Source organism: Phalangium opilio, unplaced genomic scaffold, assembly GCF_054372755.1.
Source record: "Phalangium opilio isolate 3A_F unplaced genomic scaffold, DU_Popi_V2 ptg000039l_2, whole genome shotgun sequence".
NCBI classification, from domain to species: domain Eukaryota; kingdom Metazoa; phylum Arthropoda; class Arachnida; order Opiliones; family Phalangiidae; genus Phalangium; species Phalangium opilio.
Window position 1 is genome coordinate 3,698,261 of NW_028324163.1, and position 21,716 is coordinate 3,719,976.

The 21,716-nt window shown below is 38.9% G+C and overlaps 13 non-coding genes across 13 annotated transcripts; all 13 read left to right on the forward strand.

The window, feature by feature from the left end:
- Nucleotides 1-238: 238 nt before the first annotated feature.
- Nucleotides 239-322, forward strand: TRNAL-UAA (transfer RNA leucine (anticodon UAA)). Its single transcript has one exon. It is a non-coding gene; the product is annotated as a tRNA-Leu (tRNA).
- A 627-nt stretch (nt 323-949) lies between these two features.
- Nucleotides 950-1,033, forward strand: TRNAL-UAA (transfer RNA leucine (anticodon UAA)). Its single transcript has one exon. It is a non-coding gene; the product is annotated as a tRNA-Leu (tRNA).
- Nucleotides 1,034-2,120: 1,087 nt separating this feature from the next.
- Nucleotides 2,121-2,204, forward strand: TRNAL-UAA (transfer RNA leucine (anticodon UAA)). The gene has a single exon. It is a non-coding gene; the product is annotated as a tRNA-Leu (tRNA).
- Nucleotides 2,205-2,356: 152 nt separating this feature from the next.
- On the forward strand, nt 2,357-2,440 carry TRNAL-UAA (transfer RNA leucine (anticodon UAA)). The gene has a single exon. It is a non-coding gene; the product is annotated as a tRNA-Leu (tRNA).
- An 852-nt stretch (nt 2,441-3,292) lies between these two features.
- On the forward strand, nt 3,293-3,376 carry TRNAL-UAA (transfer RNA leucine (anticodon UAA)). The gene has a single exon. It is a non-coding gene; the product is annotated as a tRNA-Leu (tRNA).
- A 1,563-nt stretch (nt 3,377-4,939) lies between these two features.
- TRNAL-UAA (transfer RNA leucine (anticodon UAA)) lies at nt 4,940-5,023 on the forward strand. Its single transcript has one exon. It is a non-coding gene; the product is annotated as a tRNA-Leu (tRNA).
- Nucleotides 5,024-5,175: 152 nt separating this feature from the next.
- On the forward strand, nt 5,176-5,259 carry TRNAL-UAA (transfer RNA leucine (anticodon UAA)). Its single transcript has one exon. It is a non-coding gene; the product is annotated as a tRNA-Leu (tRNA).
- Nucleotides 5,260-5,411: 152 nt separating this feature from the next.
- TRNAL-UAA (transfer RNA leucine (anticodon UAA)) lies at nt 5,412-5,495 on the forward strand. Its single transcript has one exon. It is a non-coding gene; the product is annotated as a tRNA-Leu (tRNA).
- A 1,089-nt stretch (nt 5,496-6,584) lies between these two features.
- Nucleotides 6,585-6,668, forward strand: TRNAL-UAA (transfer RNA leucine (anticodon UAA)). The gene has a single exon. It is a non-coding gene; the product is annotated as a tRNA-Leu (tRNA).
- A 629-nt stretch (nt 6,669-7,297) lies between these two features.
- Nucleotides 7,298-7,381, forward strand: TRNAL-UAA (transfer RNA leucine (anticodon UAA)). Its single transcript has one exon. It is a non-coding gene; the product is annotated as a tRNA-Leu (tRNA).
- An 852-nt stretch (nt 7,382-8,233) lies between these two features.
- Nucleotides 8,234-8,317, forward strand: TRNAL-UAA (transfer RNA leucine (anticodon UAA)). Its single transcript has one exon. It is a non-coding gene; the product is annotated as a tRNA-Leu (tRNA).
- A 611-nt stretch (nt 8,318-8,928) lies between these two features.
- On the forward strand, nt 8,929-9,012 carry TRNAL-UAA (transfer RNA leucine (anticodon UAA)). The gene has a single exon. It is a non-coding gene; the product is annotated as a tRNA-Leu (tRNA).
- A 627-nt stretch (nt 9,013-9,639) lies between these two features.
- TRNAL-UAA (transfer RNA leucine (anticodon UAA)) lies at nt 9,640-9,723 on the forward strand. The gene has a single exon. It is a non-coding gene; the product is annotated as a tRNA-Leu (tRNA).
- The last annotated feature ends 11,993 nt before the right edge of the window (nt 9,724-21,716 follow it).

The window sequence follows — 21,716 nt, forward strand, 5'->3', positions numbered from 1 at the left end:
TCAGTATGGCCGAGTGGTCTAAGGCGTCAGATTTAAGCTCTGATCATCGTATGAGGGCGTGGGTTCGAACCGCACTTCTGACAACGATTTGTTTTACTTTAAACACATATGTATCTCATGCTCAGGAAAGGCTTCTCTAGTATGGCAACATGTGAGTAGCTTTATGGAGCATAGAATTCCTAGAGGTATTTCGGGGTGGTACTATAGCTTCATTTTCAAGGAAAACGTGTAAAAGCGTGTCAGGATGGCCGAGTGGTCTAAGGCGTCAGATTTAAGCTCTGATCCTCGAATGAGGGCGTGGGTTTGAACCCCACTTCTGACAACGATTTGTTTTACTTTAATAACATGTATCTCATGCTCAGGAAAGGCTTCTCTAGTATGGCAACAAGTGAGTAGCTTTATGGAGCATAGAATTCCGAGAGGTATTTCGGGGTGGTACTATAGCTTCAATTTCACGGAAAACTTTGAAAAGCGTGTCAGTATGGCCGAGTGGTCTAAGGCGTCAGATTTAAGCTCTGATCCTCGTATGAGGGCGTGGGTTCGAACCCTTCTTCTGACAACGATTTGTTTCATTTTAATAACATGTATTTCATGATCAGAAAAGGCTTCTCTAGTATGGCAACAAGTGAGTAGCTCTATGGAGCACAGAGTTCCGAGAGGTATTTTGGTGTTGTAATATAGCTACATTTTCAAGGAAAACTTTGAAAAGCGTGTCAGTATGGCCGAGTGGTCTAAGGCGTCAGATTTAAGCTCTGATCCTCGTATGAGGGCGTGGGTTCGAACCCCTTTTCTGACAACGATTTGTTTTACTTTAATAACATGTATCTCATGCTCAGGAAAGGCTTCTCTAGTATGGCAACAAGTGAGTAGCTTTATGGAGCATAGAATTCCGAGAGGTATTTCGGGGTGGTACTATAGCTTCAATTTCACGGAAAACGTTCAAAATCGTGTCAGGATGGCCGAGTGGTCTAAGGCGTCAGATTTAAGCTCTGATCCTCGTATGAGGGCGTGGGTTCGAACCCCACTTCTGACAACGATTTGTTTTACTTTAATAACATGTATCTCATGCTCAGGAAAGGCTTCTCTAGTATGGCAACAAGTGAGTAGCTTTATGGAGCATAGAATTCCGAGAGGTATTTCGGGGTGGTACTATAGCTTCAATTTCACGGAAAACGTTCAAAATCGTGTCACGAAGGCCGAGTGGTCTAAGTCGTCAGATTTAAGCTCTGATCCTCGTATGAGGGCGTGGGTTCGAACCCCACTTCTGACAACGATTTGTTTCATTTTAATAACATGTATCTCATGATCAGAAAAGGCTTCTCTAGTATGGCAACATGTGAGTAGCTCTATGGAGCATAGAGTTCCAAGAGGTATTTTGGTGTTGTAATATAGCTACATTTTCAAGGAAAACTTTGAAAAGCGTGTCAGTATGGCCGAGTGGTCTAAGGCGTCAGATTTAAGCTCTGATCCTCGTATGAGGGCGTGGGTTCGAACCCTTCTTCTGACAACGATTTGTTTCATTTTAATAACATGTATTTCATGATCAGAAAAGGCTTCTCTAGTATGGCAACAAGTGAGTAGCTCTATGGAGCATAGAGTTCCGAGAGGTATTTTGGTGTTGTAATATAGCTACATTTTCAAGGAAAACTTTGAAAAGCGTGTCAGTATGGCCGAGTGGTCTAAGGCGTCAGATTTAACCTCTGATCCGCGTGTGAGGGTGTGGGTTCGAACCCCTCTTCTGACAACGATTTGATTCATTTTAATTACATGAATCTCATGAACAGAAAAGGCAACAAAAGTGTAGCTCTATGGAGCATAGAGTTCCGGGAGATATTTTGGTGTTGTAATATAGCTACATTTTCAAGGAAAACCTTGAAAAGCGTGTCAGGATGGCTGAGTGGTCTAAGGCGTCAGATTTAAGCTCTGATCCTCGTATGAGGGCGTGGGTTAGAACCCTTCTTCTGACAACGATTTGTTTCATTTTAATAACATGTATTTCATGATCAGAAAAGGCTTCTCTAGTATGGCAACAAGTGAGTAGCTCTATGGAGCATAGAGTTCCGAGAGGTATTTTGGTGTTGTAATATAGCTTCATTTTCACGGAAAACGTTCAATAGCGTGTCAAGATGGCCGAGTGGTCTAAGGCGTCAGATTTAAGCTCTGATCCTCGTATGAGGGCGTGGGTTCGAACCCCACTTCTGACAACGATTTGTTCATTTTAATAACTTGTATCTCATGCTCAGGAAAAGCCTCTCTAGTATGGCAACAAGTGAGTAGCTTTATGGAGCATAGAATTCCGAGAGGTATTTCGGGGTGGTACTATAGCTTCATTTTCACGGAAAACGTCCAAAATCGTGTCAGGATGGCCGAGTGGTCAAAGGCGTCAGATTTAAGCTCTGATCCTCGTATGAGGGCGTGGGTTCGAACCCCACTTCTGACAGCGATTTGTTTTACTTTAATAATATGTATCTCATGCTCAGGAAAGGCTTCTCTAGTATGGCAACAAGTGAGTACCTTTATGGAGCATAGAATTCCGAGAGGTATTTCGGGGTGGTACTATAGCTTCATTTTCAAGGAAAACGTTTAAAAGCGTGTCAGGATGGCCGAGTGGTCTAAGGCGTCAGATTTAACCTCTGATCCGCGTGTGAAGGTGTGGGTTCGAACCCCTCTTCTGACAACGATTTGATTCATTTTAATTACATGGATCTCATGATCAGAAAAGGCAACAAAAGTGTAGCTCTATGGAGAATAGAGTTCCGAGAGATATTTTGGTGTTGTAATATAGCTACATTTTCAAGGAAAACCTTGAAAAGCGTGTCAGGATGGCTGAGTGGTCTAAGGCGTCAGATTTAAGCTCTGATCCTCGTATGAGGGCGTGGGTTCGAACCCTTCTTCTGACAACGATTTGTTTCATTTTAATAACATGTATTTCATGATCAGAAAAGGCTTCTCTAGTATGGCAATAAGTGAGTAGCTCTATGGAGCATAGAGTTCGGAGAGGTATTTTGGTGTTGTACTATAGCTAAATGTTCAAGGAAAACGTTTAAAAGCGTGTCAGTATGGCCGAGTGGTCTAAGGCGTCAGATTTAAGCTCTGATCATCGTATGAGGGCGTGGGTTCGAACCGCACTTCTGACAACGATTTGTTTTACTTTAGACACATATGTATCTCATGCTCAGGAAAGGCTTCTCTAGTATGGCAACATGTGAGTAGCTTTATGGAGCATAGAATTCCTAGAGGTATTTCGGGGTGGTACTATAGCTTCATTTTCAAGGAAAACGTGTAAAAGCGTGTCAGGATGGCCGAGTGGTCTAAGGCGTCAGATTTAAGCTCTGATCCTCGTATGAGGGCGTGGGTTTGAACCCCACTTCTGACAACGATTTGTTTTACTTTATTAACATGTATCTCATGCTCAGGAAAGGCTTCTCTAGTATGGCAACAAGTGAGTAGCTTTATGGAGCATAGAATTCCGAGAGGTATTTCGGGGTGGTACTATAGCTTCAATTTCACGGAAAACTTTGAAAAGCGTGTCAGTATGGCCGAGTGGTCTAAGGCGTCAGATTTAAGCTCTGATCCTCGTATGAGGGCGTGGGTTCGAACCCTTCTTCTGACAACGATTTGTTTCATTTTAATAACATGTATTTCATGATCAGAAAAGGCTTCTCTAGTATGGCAACAAGTGAGTAGCTCTATGGAGCATAGAGTTCCGAGAGGTATTTTGGTGTTGTAATATAGCTACATTTTCAAGGAAAACTTTGAAAAGCGTGTCAGTATGGCCGAGTGGTCTAAGGCGTCAGATTTAAGCTCTGATCCTCGTATGAGGGCGTGGGTTCGAACCCCTTTTCTGACAACGATTTGTTTTACTTTAATAACATGTATCTCATGCTCAGGAAAGGCTTCTCTAGTATGGCAACAAGTGAGTAGCTTTATGGAGCATAGAATTCCGAGAGGTATTTCGGGGTGGTACTATAGCTTCAATTTCACGGAAAACGTTCAAAATCGTGTCACGAAGGCCGAGTGGTCTAAGGCGTCAGATTTAAGCTCTAATCCTCGTATGAGGGCGTGGGTTCGAACCACACTTCTGACAACGATTTGTTTTACTTTAATAATATGTATCTCATGCTCAGGAAAGGCTTCTCTAGTATGGCAACAAGTGAGTACCTTTATGGAGCATAGAATTCCAAGAGGTATTTCGGGGTGGTACTATAGCTTCATTTTCAAGGAAAACGTTTAAAAGCGTGTCAGGATGGCCGAGTGGTCTAAGGCGTCAGATTTAACCTCTGATCCGCGTGTGAGGGTGTGGGTTCGAACCCCTCTTCTGACAACGATTTGATTCATTTTAATTACATGGATCTCATGATCAGAAAAGGCAAAAAAAGTGTAGCTCTATGGAGAATAGAGTTCCGAGCGATATTTTGGTGTTGTAATATAGCTACATTTTCAAGGAAAACCTTGAAAAGCGTGTCAGGATGGATGAGTGGTCTAAGGCGTCAGATTTAGGCTCTGATCCTCGTATGAGGGCGTGGGTTCGAACCCTTCTTCTGAAAACGATTTGTTTCATTTTAATAACATGTATTTCATGATCAGAAAAGGCTTCTCTAGTATGGCAACAAGTGAGTAGCTCTATGGAGCATAGAGTTCGGAGAGGTATTTTGGTGTTGTACTATAGCTAAATGTTCAAGGAAAACGTTTAAAAGCGTGTCAGTATGGCCGAGTGGTCTAAGGCGTCAGATTTAAGCTCTGATCCTCGTATGAGGGCGTGGGTTCGAACCGCATTTCTGACAACGATTTGTTTTACTTTAAACACATATGTATCTCATGCTCAGGAAAGGCTTCTCTAGTATGGCAACATGTGAGTAGCTTTATGGAGCATAGAATTCCTAGAGGTATTTCGGGGTGGTACTATAGCTTCATTTTCAAGGAAAACGTGTAAAAGCGTGTCAGGATGGCCGAGTGGTCTAAGGCGTCAGATTTAAGCTCTGATCCTCGTATGAGGGCGTGGGTTCGAACCCCACTTCTGACAACGATTTTTTTACTTTAATAACATGTATCTCATGCTCAGGAAAGGCTTCTCTAGTAATGCAACAAGTGAGTAGCTCTATGGAGCATAGAGTTCCGAGAGGTATTTTGGTGTTGTAATATAGCTTCATTTTCACGGAAAACGTTCAATAGCGTGTCAAGATGGCCGAGTGGTCTAAGGCGTCAGATTTAAGCTCTGATCCTCGTATGAGGGCGTGGGTTCGAACCCCACTTCTGACAACGATTTGTTCATTTTAATAACTTGTATCTCATGCTCAGGAAAAGCCTCTCTAGTATGGCAACAAGTGAGTAGCTTTATGGAGCATAGAATTCCGAGAGGTATTTCGGGGTGGTACTATAGCTTCATTTTCACGGAAAACGTCCAAAATCGTGTCAGGATGGCCGAGTGGTCAAAGGCGTCAGATTTAAGCTCTGATCCTCGTATGAGGGCGTGGGTTCGAACCCCACTTCTGACAGCGATTTGTTTTACTTTAATAATATGTATCTCATGCTCAGGAAAGGCTTCTCTAGTATGGCAACAAGTGAGTACCTTTATGGAGCATAGAATTCCGAGAGGTATTTCGGGGTGGTACTATAGCTTCATTTTCAAGGAAAACGTTTAAAAGCGTGTCAGGATGGCCGAGTGGTCTAAGGCGTCAGATTTAACCTCTGATCCGCGTGTGAAGGTGTGGGTTCGAACCCCTCTTCTGACAACGATTTGATTCATTTTAATTACATGGATCTCATGATCAGAAAAGGCAACAAAAGTGTAGCTCTATGGAGAATAGAGTTCCGAGAGATATTTTGGTGTTGTAATATAGCTACATTTTCAAGGAAAACCTTGAAAAGCGTGTCAGGATGGCTGAGTGGTCTAAGGCGTCAGATTTAAGCTCTGATCCTCGTATGAGGGCGTGGGTTCGAACCCTTCTTCTGACAACGATTTGTTTCATTTTAATAACATGTATTTCATGATCAGAAAAGGCTTCTCTAGTATGGCAATAAGTGAGTAGCTCTATGGAGCATAGAGTTCGGAGAGGTATTTTGGTGTTGTACTATAGCTAAATGTTCAAGGAAAACGTTTAAGAGCGTGTCAGTATGGCCGAGTGGTCTAAGGCGTCAGATTTAAGCTCTGATCATCGTATGAGGGCGTGGGTTCGAACCGCACTTCTGACAACGATTTGTTTCATTTTAATAACATGTATCTCATGATCAGAAAAGGCTTCTCTAGTATGGCAACAAGTGAGTAGCTCTATGGAGCATAGAGTTCCGAGAGGTATTTTGGTGTTGTACTATAGCTACATTTTCAAGGAAAACTTTGAAAAGCGTGTCAGTATGGCCGAGTGGTCTAAGGCGTCAGATTTAAGCTCTGATCCTCATATGAGGGCGTGGGTTCGAACCGCACTTCTGACAACGATTTGTTTTACTTCAATAACATATGTATCTCATGCTCAGGAATGGCTTCTCTAGTATGGGAACATGTGAGTAGCTTTATGGAGCATAGAACTCCTAGAGGTATTTCGGGGTGGTACTATAGCTTCATTTTCAAGGAAAACGTTTAAAAGCGTGTCAGGATGGCCGAGTGGTCTAAGGCGTCAGATTTAAGCTCTGATCCTCGTATGAGGGCGTGGGTTCGAACCCCACGTCTGACAACGATTTGTTTTACTTTAATAACATGTATCTCATGCTCAGGAAAGGCTTCTCTAGTATGGCAACAAGTGAGTAGCTTTATGGAGCATAGAATTCCGAGAGGTGTTTCGCGGTTGTACTATAGCTTTATTTTCACGGAAAACGTTCAAAAGCTTGTCAAGATGGCCGAGTGGTCTAAGGCGTCAGATTTAAGCTGTGATCCTCGTATGAGGGCGTGGGTTCGAACCCCTCTTCTGACAACGATTTGTTTCATTTTAATAACATGTATCTCATGATCAGAAAAGGCTTCTCTAGTATGGCAACAAGTGAGTAGCTCTATGGAGCATGGAGTTCCGAGGGGTATTTTGGTGTTGTACTATAGCTACATTTTCAAGGAAAACTTTGAAAAGCGTGTCAGGATGGCCGAGTGGTCTAAGGCGTCAGGTTTAAGCTCTGATCCTCGTATGAGGGCGTGGGTTCCAACCCCTGTTCTGACAACGATTGGTTTTACTTTAAACACATATGTATCTCATGCTCAGGAAAGGCTTCTCTAGTATGGCAACAAGTGAGTAGCTTTATGGAGCATAGAATTCCGAGAGGTATTTCGGGGTGGTACTATAGCTTCATTTTCAAGGAAAACGTTTAAATGATTGTCAGGATGGCCGAGTGGTCTAAGGCGTCAGATTTAAGCTCTGATCCGCGTATCAGGGTGTGGGTTCGAACCCCACTTCTGACAACGATTTATTTCATTTTAATAACATGTATCTCATGATCAGAAAAGGCTTCTCTAGTATGGCAACAAGTGAGTAGCTCTATGGAGCATAGAATTCCGAGAGGTATTTCGGGGTGGTACTATAGCTTCATTTTCAAGGAAAACGTTTAAAAGCGTGTCAGGATGGCCGAGTGGTCTAAGGCGTCAGATTTAGCCTCTGATCCGCGTGTGAGGGTGTGGGCTCGAACCCCTCTTCTGACAACGATTTGATTCATTTTAATTACATGGATCTCATGATCAGAAAAGGCAACAAAAGTGTAGCTCTATGGAGCATAGAGTTCCGGGAGATATTTTGGTGTTGTAATATAGCTACATTTTCAAGGAAAACCTTGAAAAGCGTGTCAGGATGGCTGAGTGGTCTAAGGCGTCAGATTTAAGCTCTGATCCGCGTATGAGGGTGTGGGTTCGAACCCCACTTCTGACAACGATTTGTTTCATTTTAATAACATGTATCTCATGATCAGAAAAGGCTTCTCTAGTATGGCAACAAGTGAGTAGCTCTATGGAGCATAGGGTTCCGAGAGGTATTTTGGTGTTGTACTATAGCTACATTTTCAAGGAAAACTTTGAAAAGCGTGTCAGTATGGCCGAGTGGTCTAAGGCGTCAGATTTAAGCTCTGATCCTCGTATGAGGGCGTGGGTTCGAACCGCACTTCTGACAACGATTTGTTTTACTTTAATAACATATGTATCTCATGCTCAGGAATGGCTTCTCTAGTATGGCGACATGTGAGTAGCTTTATGGAGCATAGAATTCCTAGAGGTATTTCGGGGTGGTACTATAGCTTCATTTTCAAGGAAAACGTTTAAAAGCGTGTCAGGATGGCCGAGTGGTCTAAGGCGTCAGATTTAAGTTCTGATCCTCGTATGAGGGCGTGGGTTCGAACCCCACGTCTGACAACGATTTGTTTTACTTTAATAACATGTATCTCATGCTCAGGAAAGGCTTCTCTAGTATGGCAACAAGTGAGTAGCTTTATGGAGCATAGAATTCCGAGAGGTATTTCGGGGTGGTACTATAGCTTCATTTTCAAGGAAAACGTTTAAAAGCGTGTCAGGATGGCCGAGTGGTCTAAGGCGTCAGATTTAAGCTCTGATCCGCGTATGAGGGTGTGGGTTCGAACCCCTCTTCTGACAACGATTTGTTTCATTTTAATTACATGAATCTCATGATCAGAAAAGGCAACAAAAGTGTAGCTTACGGAGCAGTGAGTTCCGAGAGGTATTTTGGTGTTGTAGTATAGCTACATTTCAAGGAAAACCTCGAAAAGCGTGTCAGGATGGCCGAGTGGTCTAAGGCGTCAGAATTAAGCTCTGATCCTCGTATGAGGGCGTGGGTTCGAACCCTTCTTCTGACAACGATTTGTTTCATTTTAATAACATGTATTTCATGATCAGAAAAGGCTTCTCTAGTATGGCAACAAGTGAGTAGCTCTATGGAGCATAGAGTTCCGAGAGGTATTTTGGTGTTGTACTATAGCTAAATGTTCAAGGAAAACGTTTAAAAGCGTGTCAGGATGGCCGAGTGGTCTAAGGCGTCAGATTTAAGCTCTGATCCTCGTATGAGGGCGTGGGTTCGAACCCCACTTCTGATTATGATTTGTTTTACTTTAATAACATGTATCTCATGCTCAGGAAAGGCTTCTCTAGTATGGCAACAAGTGAGTAGCTTTATGGAGCATAGAATTCCGAGAGGTATTTCGGGGTGGTACTATAGCTTCAATTTCACGGAAACCGTTCAAAATCGTGTCAGGAAGACCGAGTGGTTTAAGGCGTCAGATTTAAGCTCTGATCCTCGTATGAGGGCGTGGGTTCGAACCCGACTTCTGACAACGATTTGTTTCATTTTAATAACATGTATCTCATGATCAGAAAAGGCTTCTCTAGTATGGCAACAAGTGAGTAGCTCTATGGAGCATAGAGTTCCGAGAGGTATTTTGGTGTTGTACTATAGCTAAATGTTCAAGGAAAACGTTTAAAAGCGTGTCAGGATGGCCGAGTGGTCTAAGGCGTCAGTTTTAAGCTCTGATCCTCGTATGAGGGCGTGGGTTCGAACCCCTGTTCTGACAACGATTTGTTTCATTTTAATAACATGTATCTCATGATCAGAAAAGGCTTCTCTAGTATGGCAACAAGTGAGTAGCTCTATGGAGCATAGAGTTCCGAGAGGTATTTTGGTGTTGTACTATAGCTAAATGTTCAAGGTAAACGTTTAAAAGCGTGTCAGGATGGCCGAGTTGTCTAAGGCGTCAGATTTAAGCTCTGATCCTCGTATGAGGGCGTGGGTTCGAACCCCACTTCTGACAACGATTTGTTTTACTTTAATAACATGTATCTCATGCTCAGGAAAGGCTTCTCTAGTATGGCAACAAGTGAGTAGCTCTATGGAGCATAGAGTTCCGAGAGGTATTTTGGTGTTGTACTATAGCTAATTGTTCAAGGTAAACGTTTAAAAGTGTGTCAGGATGGCCGAGTTGTCTAAGGCGTCAGATTTAAGCTCTGATCCTCGTATGAGGGCGTGGGTTCGAACCCCACTTCTGACTACGATTTGTTACCTCTCCGAGTGACGTATGTCACGGAGAGGTTCTAAAATCGACAGGCATGTCTGTGTGTGTGTGTGTGCGTCTGCACACGATTGACAAGTGGGGATTCTGACAATCTTTTCACCCACATAGTGGGGACCCGACTTACATGTGGGGACATTTTAAAGTCCTCTCATGTAAGTAATTAGATAAATGATATAATTAGACTAATTAGAGCCCAAATTAATTTTTTTTAAAAAGTCCCCAGTTGTAAGGTACTTGGTCTTTTCACATTACAAGTGGGGACCATGGAAATTAACACATATCCGAGAGATACCGCCAGAGGTTTTCACACACCCGGGTACCAAGTTGTACGAAATGAGGACCATATGGTCTCTTCGGCGTACATGTGGGGGCACAAAAATGGGTTTTCATTACAATAAGCACAGATAGATGTCGCTACTTTAGAAATACAAAATATACATTATTCAGCGATAACAATATAAAATCTTGTATCTCACAGACCGAACGGTGATTTTTTCATAATTTAATTACACTTGACGTACGAAAACTTCTTGTCCTAATTCTTTAGGCGTCATTAAATTAACTTCGTTTAAAACATTAACTCGATTTAAAAAACTGTATGTCCCCAGATGTACATTAAAAAGATGGCCAAGTTCCCCACATTTTAAAATGGGACTAACGTTACATATAATGTAAATTTCATCATAATTATCAATATTTTAATTAAAAAAAGTGAATTAAAATGAATTTTGAAAACATGTATTTTAACGACCCCACTTGTCCGTTGAAATGACAGCGAAGGTCCCCACTTGTAAAATATTCGAGTTTAAAAAAATATCTTCAAATATTTGAAGGAATCGTAAAGATCCTATTTATAAATTTCATCATAATAATCTTGTAAAAAATGAAATTGAAATACTTGATGGAACCATATAGGCTTTGACACTAATTCAAAATCTAATAGTTTATACACAAATGTCCCCAGATATAAGGTAGGAAGACGGTTTAGGTCCCCACTTGTAAACCTGAAATTAGCTCAAAACTTAAGTGTTAAGCTAGAAATAGGACTGATTACCTAAATTTCATTAAAATAATCAATATTTTAACTATAAAATTATAATATACATGAAATTTGAAAATGTGTGTTTAAAAGACCCCACTTGTCAGTTGAAATGACAGTGAAGGTCCCCACTTGTAAATTTATCGAGTGTGAAAAATGAAATTGAAATACTTGATGGAACCATATAGGCTTTGACACTAATTCAAAATCTAATAATTTATACACAAATGTCCCCAGATATAAGGTAGGAAGACGGTTTAGGTCCCCACTTGTAAACCTGAAATTAGCTCAAAACTTAAGTGTTAAGAAAAAAATAGGACTGATTACTTAAATTTCATTCTGATAATCAATATTTTAACTATAAAATTATAATATACATGAAATTTGAAAATGTGTGTTTAAAAGACCCCACTTGTCAGTTGAAATGACAGCCAAGGTCCCCACTTGTAAATTTATCAAGTGTGAAAAATTATCTTGAAATACTTGATGTAACCATATGGGCTTTGACACTAATTCAAAATCTAAAAATCTATACACAAATGTCCCCAGATATAAGGTAGGAAGACGGTTTAGGTCCCCACTTGTAAACCTGAAATTAGCTCAAAACTTAAGTGTTAAGCTAGAAATAGGACTGATTACTTAAATTTCATTCTGATAATCAATAGTTTAACTATGAAATTATAATATACATGAAATTAGATAAATTGTGTTTAATAGACCCCACTTGTCTGTTGAAATACCTAAAACAATCGTATAGGGTTTGACACAAATTCAAAATCTAAGCGTTTGTTAAGAATTCTCCCCAAATATATTGGGAGGAACTCATAGATTTCATCTGCTTGGAATCTTAAACAGCCGTGTTCTTGGTCTTTCTGCGTCAATTAATGGGGGCAGGTGTAGAAGTCGACACTCGTGACGTCATGCATAATGAATATTGACATTAACCTGATATTGACATAGCTAGAATCCTGCTCTGAGATTCCCGTGACCTATTAGCACCGAACCCTAATGTAAACAAATTCACTTTGCGTGTGCTGAACGAGTAAACCTTGGGTTTTATATAATTTTTAAGTTTTAATTTATGGAGTTTAAGTTGAGGTTCGTCTTAAGTCAATGCCTAACTTTTTCTTTAAGCACCATTTTCACCATTCTTAATATTTTTATTTTTTTGTTTTAATGGCTAAACATTTGTTGATAGCAGAAGAAGTTTTTGTGTAAGAGTATGAGTTATTTAGTCTTTGCGAGAGGAGGATTTAATTTGTTGTTTGATAGATTAGATTCATTTTTCCTGTGGTTTTATTGAATGGAATGGCGAGGAAGGATTTTTGTAAATACATTTTTAAACCGTTCGATGGCAACTTATTATGATTATTCGATATATACTCTGTTCCAGCATTGGTTATCAGCACAAGCCAAACTAGGTCTCTATGTAACGACGAACAAATATTTTTTCAGTATAGATAGTTTTCACACATGGAGAATTCATACCATTTACACCAGGAGACCGGGCTATCTGGCGGACAAAAACCCGTTTGCTTTTGTCCTCCAGCTAGCCCGTCTTCCTTGTGTAAATGGTATGAATCCTCCATGTGTGAAAACTATCTATACAGAATATCGCGTTTTAAAATCCTAAATATCAGTATTACTTTCTTCTGTTGGCAGTACGCAAAAACCTACCTCACACAGAGACCTAGGATTGCTCGTACTGACAACCGAAGCTGGAACAGTGTATATATCGCATCAGCTGCCATCGGAGGAGTAGAGCGAGGGGTCGGACGTTTTGGATAAAATGTACGGGATTTTGAAATACAATTTGATTTCTTCGGGTAACGTTTGATTTAGTCGGATTTTGATTCATTTCAAGATTCAATAAAATCCCACGGATTTTGCTAGATTTTCCCCGTGATTTTCACGGATTTTGAGATATTTCCTGTGATTTCCATGGATTCTGAGACTTTTTCTTGGATTTCGTGAATTTTGTAATGGACTTCGCGAATTCTTTACTGATTTTGTAATTTATTTACTAATTTTTTCATTCTGTTATTTCGTTACCGATTTTGTGATTTCGTTATTTCGTTACTGATTTCGGTTTTCTTGTGAGATTTCGAAATCAGCGAAATAAGTTTTAATTGTTGCCGGATTAGTTATTTTGTTATTGTTTTCGGATTTCTTAAGTTGGATTTCGTGAATGGCCGACCCCTCGGAGTCGACTATCCTTTAGCGGGAAAACAATTTTTCTCACGCGTTTATGATTTCCCAACAAAACGAGAGGAGAGAGTCTCGTCTGGTTGTCATCCATTATGACAGTGCAGAGAATGTAGGGGAGAATTATACACCTTCATTTTTGTTCTGCCAACTACTGTAGGTTCTTTACATGTACATGAAGGAAACAGATGGAAATCGGGTTTGGGGTAGGAGGGGTGTTCAAAGACTGGTAAAAAAGGAGACAGAAGTAGATTATCGTGGCGCGAAAACTTTACTTTTGAATTTCGGCTCTAATTTCCAGAAATCTTATGGTTGAAATGTATTTATTATTATCTGGGAGAGTTTCTAATTGTGTTTGATAAGGCTAAATATGTTTAAAATTATATTAACGGCTTGTTTAAAATAAAATTTAACATAGAGTCGTAGCTTTAAGTTCATTTACTTCTGACGAGAAAATCTACGTGATGAATTGTAGGCGGATTTATATATAATGATAATTCATGAAAGGGATAGAATAGTTCCGATAACAGAGACAGATAGCATCACTTGACGTGGGGCCTTTGGGACTTGGGCTTAATTTATTTTTAAAAGTGGACAATCAAATTTTCTCTTCGGTTCTCTTTGGTACGTTTTGGGTTTCTCAACCGAAGGTTTACGAATAATTAAACACGTGGACGTGGTCACGTGGTACACTGCAGGCTTGTGTTATGTGATTTTAGTGTCGCGTACAAGCAAAGTGTCTCTCTGTTGAAAAGAAGAAATAATTGTTGCAACTAATTGGAAGAATTATGGGTTTAATATAGCTTCTGGAAGGCTTCTGGTCTGTTCGCATGTATTTTGCAATTCCCTCGCAATATGTTAATTTTGGACTAATTACACAAATTTAACATAATCCTGATTAAATAAAGGCTCGTTTAAATGAAAACTGGTTCCAAGCTTAATTTGAATTACCACAGACATTTGTGAGATATCAAGGTTAGATTTATTACTATAGGATCGCGAATCATTCTCAAATGAGAAAACAATAAGGAAATTTAATTTTTCTCGGTTATGCCAGCTAATCCACCTTATTCCCTGTCGTCGGAAGTTGGGGCTATCTCGGGATTCGTAGAGAGGATTAACGGGAAGAAAATGAAGAAATTCGTCTGTCGCATGCTACAGTAGCAGCCGACAGATGGATTTCTTCCCGTACCTATCCTCCACGAATCCCGAGATAAGACTATGTTCTGGCGATAGGGAATAAGGGGGATCATAAGTTAAGAAGATATGTTCCATAAGTATGAAACTTATGCTAGAGACTTACTTAGAGCTATCGCGAACGACGCGAGAATTGAGTGCACTCGGTTTTTCAGTCCATCTTCCTATTTAGTCTTTGTTAAGCCTTTTACAGAATCTATGACGTTCTGCCAGCGTCACTTCAAGACAAACTCTCAGTTACCGGTGACAAACTTATGGAACATACCTTATGACCTCATGGTGGATTGAAAATACTAGTAAGTAATAATTCGTATTCATAATAAATTAGGCAAATTCAATCGTTTAAATAGTTTTAAAAGCCATAATTAATTACTCGAGACTCAATCGCCACTCAGTGCCTAGAGATGGAAAGTTCAAACAGAGAGCTTCGAACGGTATGAGTCGTAGGATTTAAAAGGATTGTAATAAATGCTGGCGCGATTTATCTATTATGAATAATTGAGGATCCTACCTTGGTTTTCTATTATATTTTCACTCTGGAAGGTCTAGAAGTACAGTTCTAAATGAATAGACAAAAAGGTTAGAAACACATTGTTTCAATCGTATTAGAGAGTGTAATTTAAATATTGTTCAAATTACAAGGGAGGTTAATTAAAGGAACTTTGTCAATTTTAAAGCAAAATATTAAGTGGTTAAAATTATTTTCTTTTCAAGCCATTTTTTATTTTGAAATATTGATAAATTTAGGAATGAAAACACCGTTATAAAGAAATTTGTTATAAATAAGTAACACAACGTTATTAAAATACAATGCCGAACCAATTCTTCTCGAATTTCTTGGCAATATCATTCGTATTTAGCTTCTTTAAAATCTCTAGTCTTAATTTGATCTGTTCTAGCATCACAGATTTAATAAAGGTTTCTTTTATTGGGCTGTAATAACAAAACGCTTCAATAGTAGGAAAATTTCAGCGCAATCGCTCTTGTGAAAAATGTTTGCATCTTTCAAAATCACAAAAAATCCGAATACTTCTAATATGTTAATTTCTTGCGTAGCTATGCTATTAAGCTGGCAACTAAAAAATTACAATTAGCAGTTAGAAAAATGTTTTAAACTAATTAATTAGCCAATTAGTAATTTGACATATAAACTAATTCAATACAAAAAGAAATTAGTCATTTATTTTTAAACTAATTAATTTCAATTACAAATTTCTAATTAATTACCTGTATAATTAAGGTCGAAAAATTAACCGTAACTAAAAAAAAAACACCATGAAAGTGCCCATGGACTTCCTACTCCGCCTTCGATAAAGGGGTATGAAAGCCTAACATGTATTATTCTCGAAAAATGAGAAAAGCCTCGAAACTTCCATCATGATAAATTTAGTTTCATTTCATCATTTTCTTGCCACTGTTCCTAAAACGGGCTCCGGAGTTTTAAATCCATGCGCACTGCTATTAATTCAAGAGGGAAAAATCATGATCGAAATACGGGATTTACGATTTACGAAAGAGTCATAGTTTTCACTGTGAAACGGAGAGAGAGGAAACAGTGGGTGGGTTAACAATTTTGTTCCCCACTCACTACTGGTAGTGGGACGCATTCTCTCCCGTTTAGATGAAACTCGATTTTTTACTACAAATCGGCGAAAGAGATTAATTGAAAATCCAATTGGCTAATAAGCCAAAACTAAATCTAATTAATTTTTAAATAGGTAAATGCCTTTCCGATGCACACTTATTTATTATAATTATTTCTCAATTGGCTGTAAATTAATTAAAATTCAATTACCATTTTCAATTAGTGAAAAATGCCAATTAATTAGATTTTTAAATAGCTAACTAATTAATTAGCACAGCTCGGATTTCTTGTATCTCTTTCTCCCGAGTAAAATCTATGTTTAGCAACTATACTCAGAGTTTGAGCGGTATCTCTTTCCCCCGAGTAAAATCTTTGTTTAGCAACTATACTCAGAGTTTGAGCGGTATCTCTTTCCCCCGAGTAAAATCTTTGTTTAGCAACTATACTCAGAGTTTGAGCGGTATCTCTTTCCCCCGAGTAAAATCTTTGTTTAGCAACTATACTCAGAGTTTGAGCGAAATCTCAAGAATTCTCGGTTTGGAAATCATCAATATATTTTTGAAATTAACGTAACCAACGATTCATCTTGGGGTGGCGGCCATCTTGGATCCGTGGCTATCTGTGTGGTTCCTACTACTGAGGTGTAGAATTCGTCACCTTGACGTCATGCATAATTTATTTGATCTTACAAACCACGGGATATTAAAATTTATATCGCAACTCCAACATATGAGTGGCAAACCCTTTTGTTAAAAAATTATCTTTTCGTGTACTGAACGAGTAGACCTAGGATTTTACAAATTTTTTAAATTTTGATTTATGGAGTTGAAGTTGGGGTTACCTCTCAGTTCACACCGAACTTTTTTGTCTGAGCTACTTTCTTACTATTATTATTATTATTATTATTATCATTATTAAACGTTTCAGTTGCGCCAGAGTAACCAGGGAAGTCTGTAAACAGAGTGAAAACCGCGTCGAAAATTTAGCTACTCTAGAGTCATAAAATAGCTACCTTATAGCTAGAAAACAGAGGGGAAATAGTAACTCCCGTAAGAAATCAGGATGTTTGTAGGCTCATTACAGGTACCTTCCAGATATTTTGTATGCATATTACAGACAGAAATTGCTAAGTTTGTAGGATAATTGCAGGCGCGTTTCATATACTTTTTAGGATAATTGCAGGCGCGTTTCATATACTTTTCAGGACCATCACAGGCGCGTTTCAGCTAATTTGTAGGACAATTGCAGGAGCGTTTCATATAATTTTCAGGACCATTACAGGCGCGTTTCATATACTTTGTAGGATCATTGCAGGCGCGTTTCAGATACTTTGTAGGATCATTGCAGGCGCGTTTCAGATACTTTGTAGGATCATTGCAGGCGCGTTTCAGATACTTTGTAGGATGCTTGCAGGCGCGTTTCAGATACTTTGTAGGATAATTGCAGGCGCGTTTCACATACTTTAAAGGAAAATTGCAGGCGTGTTTCAGATACTTTTTTGGATCATTGCAGGCGCGTATCAGATACTTTTCAGGATCATTGCAGGCGCGTATCAGATACTTTGTACAATAATTACAGGCGCGTTTCAGATACATTGAAGGATAATTCAGGTGCTTTTCAGATAATTTTTAGGATAGTTGCAGGCGCATGTCAGATAATTTTTAGGATAGTTGCAGGTGCATGTCAGATACTTTGCGGGATAAATGCAGGCGCTTTTCATATACTTTTTTGGATCATTGCAGGCGCGTTTCATATACTTTTCAGGATCATTACTGGCGCGTTTCAGATACTTTTAAGGACCATTACAGGCGCGTTTCAGATACTTTAATTTGTACAATAATTGCTGGTGCTTTTCAGATACTTTTTAGGATCATTGCAGGCGCGTTTCAGATACTTATCAGGATCATTGCAGGCGCGTTTCAGATACTTTTCAGGATCATTGCAGGCGCGTTTCAGATACTTTTTAGGATAAGGGCAGGTGCTTTTCAGATAATTTTTAGGATCATTGCAGGCGCATTTCTGATACTTTGTAGGATAATTGCAGGTGCTTTTCAGATATTTTTAGGATAATTGCAGGAACGTTTCATATACTTTGTAGGATAATTGCAATTGCAGGCGCGTTTCAGATACTTTGTAGGATAATTGCAATTGCAGGCGCGTTTCAGATAATTTTTAGGATAATTGCAGGCGCATTTCATATATTTTGTAGGAAAATAGCAGTCGCGTTTCAGATACTTTTCAGGATCATTACGGGCGCTTTTCATATACTTTTAAGGACCAATACAGTCGCGTTTCAGATACTTAATTTGTACAATAATTGCAGGCGCGTTTCATATACTTTTTAGGAAAATTGCAGGCGCGTTTCAGATACTTTTTAGGATAATGGCAGGTGCTTTTCAGATACTTTGTAGGATAATTGCAGGCGCTTTTCAGATACTTTGTAGGATAATTACAGGGGCGTTTCAGATACTTTGTAGGATAATTGCAGGTGCTTTTCAGATATATTTAGGATAATTGGAGGCTCGTATCAGATACTTTGCAGGACCATGGCAGGCGCGTTTCAGACACTTTGCAGGGTCATTTCAGGCGCGTTCCAGATACTTTGTAGTGCTGGAATTTTGGATTTTCAATTTGTAAAATTAATAAATTTTTACCTCTCCGAGTGACGAAGTGCAATTCATTCGTATTGTCTCGTACAAGTTCAGTACTAGCAGGAAAACAATGATTTCTTCTACTTGGAATCTTTAACAGGCCATTTTCTGGGTCTTTCTGCTTGAATTAAAGGGAGGTGTAGAATTCGTCACCTTGACGTCATGCATAATTTATTTGATCTTACAAACCACGGGATATTAAAATTTATATCGCAACTCCAACATATGAGTGGCAAACCCTTTTGTTATAAAATTATCTTTTCGTGTACTGAACGAGTAGACCTAGGATTTTACAAATTTTTTAAATTTTGATTTATGGAGTTGAAGCTGGGGTTACCTCTCAGTTCACACCGAACTTTTTTGTCTGAGCTACTTTCTTACTATTATTATTATTATTATTATCATTATTAAACGTTTCAGTTGCGCCAGAGTAACCACGGAAGTCTGTAAACAGAGTGAAAACCGCGTCGAAATTTATTAAGTAATTTTACCCGTGATCGAGGCCCGTTTTACGGTACCCGTGAAGTTTTTTTATCGCCACGCCAACTTCTCTGTGTCTTGCCGAAGTCCATAGATGTCTTGTGAAGTCTGTTCCTGGAAATAAAAACAGTGTAAAGTACTTTCTATTCCTAGCATGAAAAGTCGCACTTGGGGAATATATATTTTTTTTTTCAGAAGTTTTACGCCCATGTTAGTTTTACGATTAGGCAAATCAGAAATGTTAGCAATTTTTATATTTAATCACCCTGTTTAATTTTGGAGGAGAAAACAATTGTTTAAATGGCCCCTTATCTAATATTATGTCGAAAATGTGGAAAGGGAGTTCATGGAAGTCAAACTTTTACTCCTTGTAAGCTATGTTCCGCTAGAGTACATACGAAGTGTTTAGACTTGATTGCTGAGGAGGATAATTTAGAATTTTGGGATGGGGTTGTGTCTAAACATACGTGCAATAACTGTAAGAGAAAAAGAAGTGATGGTTTACTAACTATAAATCCTTTTAATTCATCGCAATCCAATGACGCCGCAGCTAGATACAAATGATATGGGAAGTAATTTAACTGGGAACAAAGATAAAGTAACTAGTGATATATTCCCAACCAGTGGCCCCCATAACTTCTCATATAAGGAAGATTCAATTAAAATGAAAGTATAAAAAGTTAATTTGACAGCCGGCTCCCTTAACTCTATCAAAACCTTCTATTCGAGCGAAAGAAAATCCCAACAAGACCACATCTCGGAATATGTTGCGAAGTTGATAAGTACACACACAAGAACGGTATTGGAAAACAACGAAATGAAACATACGCAGTAAAATCAGTAACTGAAACGCAAGCGCGAAAAATCAAGTCGTAATGGTGAAGGCTTTAAGAAAACAGATGCAGCCTGTGAGTGCTGAAAACACCAGATTATCGACAATTATGATGGACACTTCAAAGCTGGACAATCTGCTAGTGGAAATACAGAACTTAAAATGCGAAAATAAAACGTTAAAAACTCTATTGGCAGACACCCTCTCCGCACGATCGGAGGGCACTATTAAGCTGGACAATCTGACCTCTGATATTCAAACCCTGAAACTTGAACAATCGAGGATCAGCGGACACCCTTCGAGAGGTCTCTGAATTAAACGAAAAAGATGACACTTCCCTCATGACCCTTATACCTGATGGAGCTGAGTAGAAGAACATGACTGAGGACCAGAACGTGCCCAACAATACTACTGGTCAAGCATCGGTTAGAGTCACGAGAAGAACATCAAACAAACCAAAGTCAAACACAACGAAAAATTCTCAAAATGACAACAGTGTTCAAGGCTTGAATAAGCGAAAGCAAATCATAGTCAGAAGATTATCAGGGGCCCCATTCAAAGCTGCAGAAAAAGAGCATACAACAGTTCTGCGAAAAAGGCCGTATTTGCAACACGTTTTGAATTTGGACTGACTAGCGTCGACTTGAGAGATTTGCTTTTGGTTAGACATGGCTTTACAACAATCAAATGCCTAAAATTTAAATCAACACACCTTAAATTCTCCTCATTCTAAATATCTGCCTCACACGATGAATATGAAAGACTATAGGATTCCAATATTTTTTCAAAGGACGTACATGTCAAACAATTTCGCGAGAGTTTATACAACAACCAAATTGACCCTGAAGGCGAAGAAGCTAGACCAAGGAACAAATAATTCGCACAAAAACAATTCGACACGAACAATGATGAGTTACTAGACAAAAAGTGACAAGTCTTCAGCTGAGAGCCAAGATAAAGACACTGACACCCGTCCTGACATTGAAATAACAAATTAATGAGGACTACAATATCCGGACAAATTATTTCGCAGTAACAGGACCGAGTAGCGAAATTATGAAGAGAGGAAGCACTAGAAATTTATTGCCTTGCTTTAATCGAGCAAAAAAACAGCTGCGAGTCGCTTATAAAAATATCAGAGGCCCAAGAACTAAACTAGATATCGTAAAGGCCAACCTATTTAACAACGATGACGACGTAGTATGCCTGACCGAAAAATTCTTTGCTTAAAGCACACACATTTTGACAATGACTTTTTTCCGCCGGATATGAATGTTTTTAGAGCCGATCGGGTGCAAACTTATATCAAGGACAAAAGAGAGGAAGCATCTTGATTTTGGCAAAGTAGTATCTTTCCGTTAAGAGAAGAACTGATCTAGAGTATCGACTCGAGTGCGTATTGGTTCAAATAGACGGGCGAAATGGATCGAAGACCTTGATCGGAAATCACTACTTAATAATAATAATAATAATAATAATAAGCTTTATTTCCGGATATTCCCATTCAGAGTAAAGTTCTGGTTTACAAGGGAGTCCGCTATTTAAATTACATAAAAAATTAGATGTATATAACAATCATGTTTTTGTTCTATTTTCTTTTAGATACTTGGTCATTTCATTTACAAAAATGGATTTGGAATTAGATTGTTTTAGAAATACTGGTAAACTATTCCATAAGGATATACCTCGAGTTTTAATCTTTTTTTGGTTAAATTTATTTGATGTATTTTCCATATATAAGTT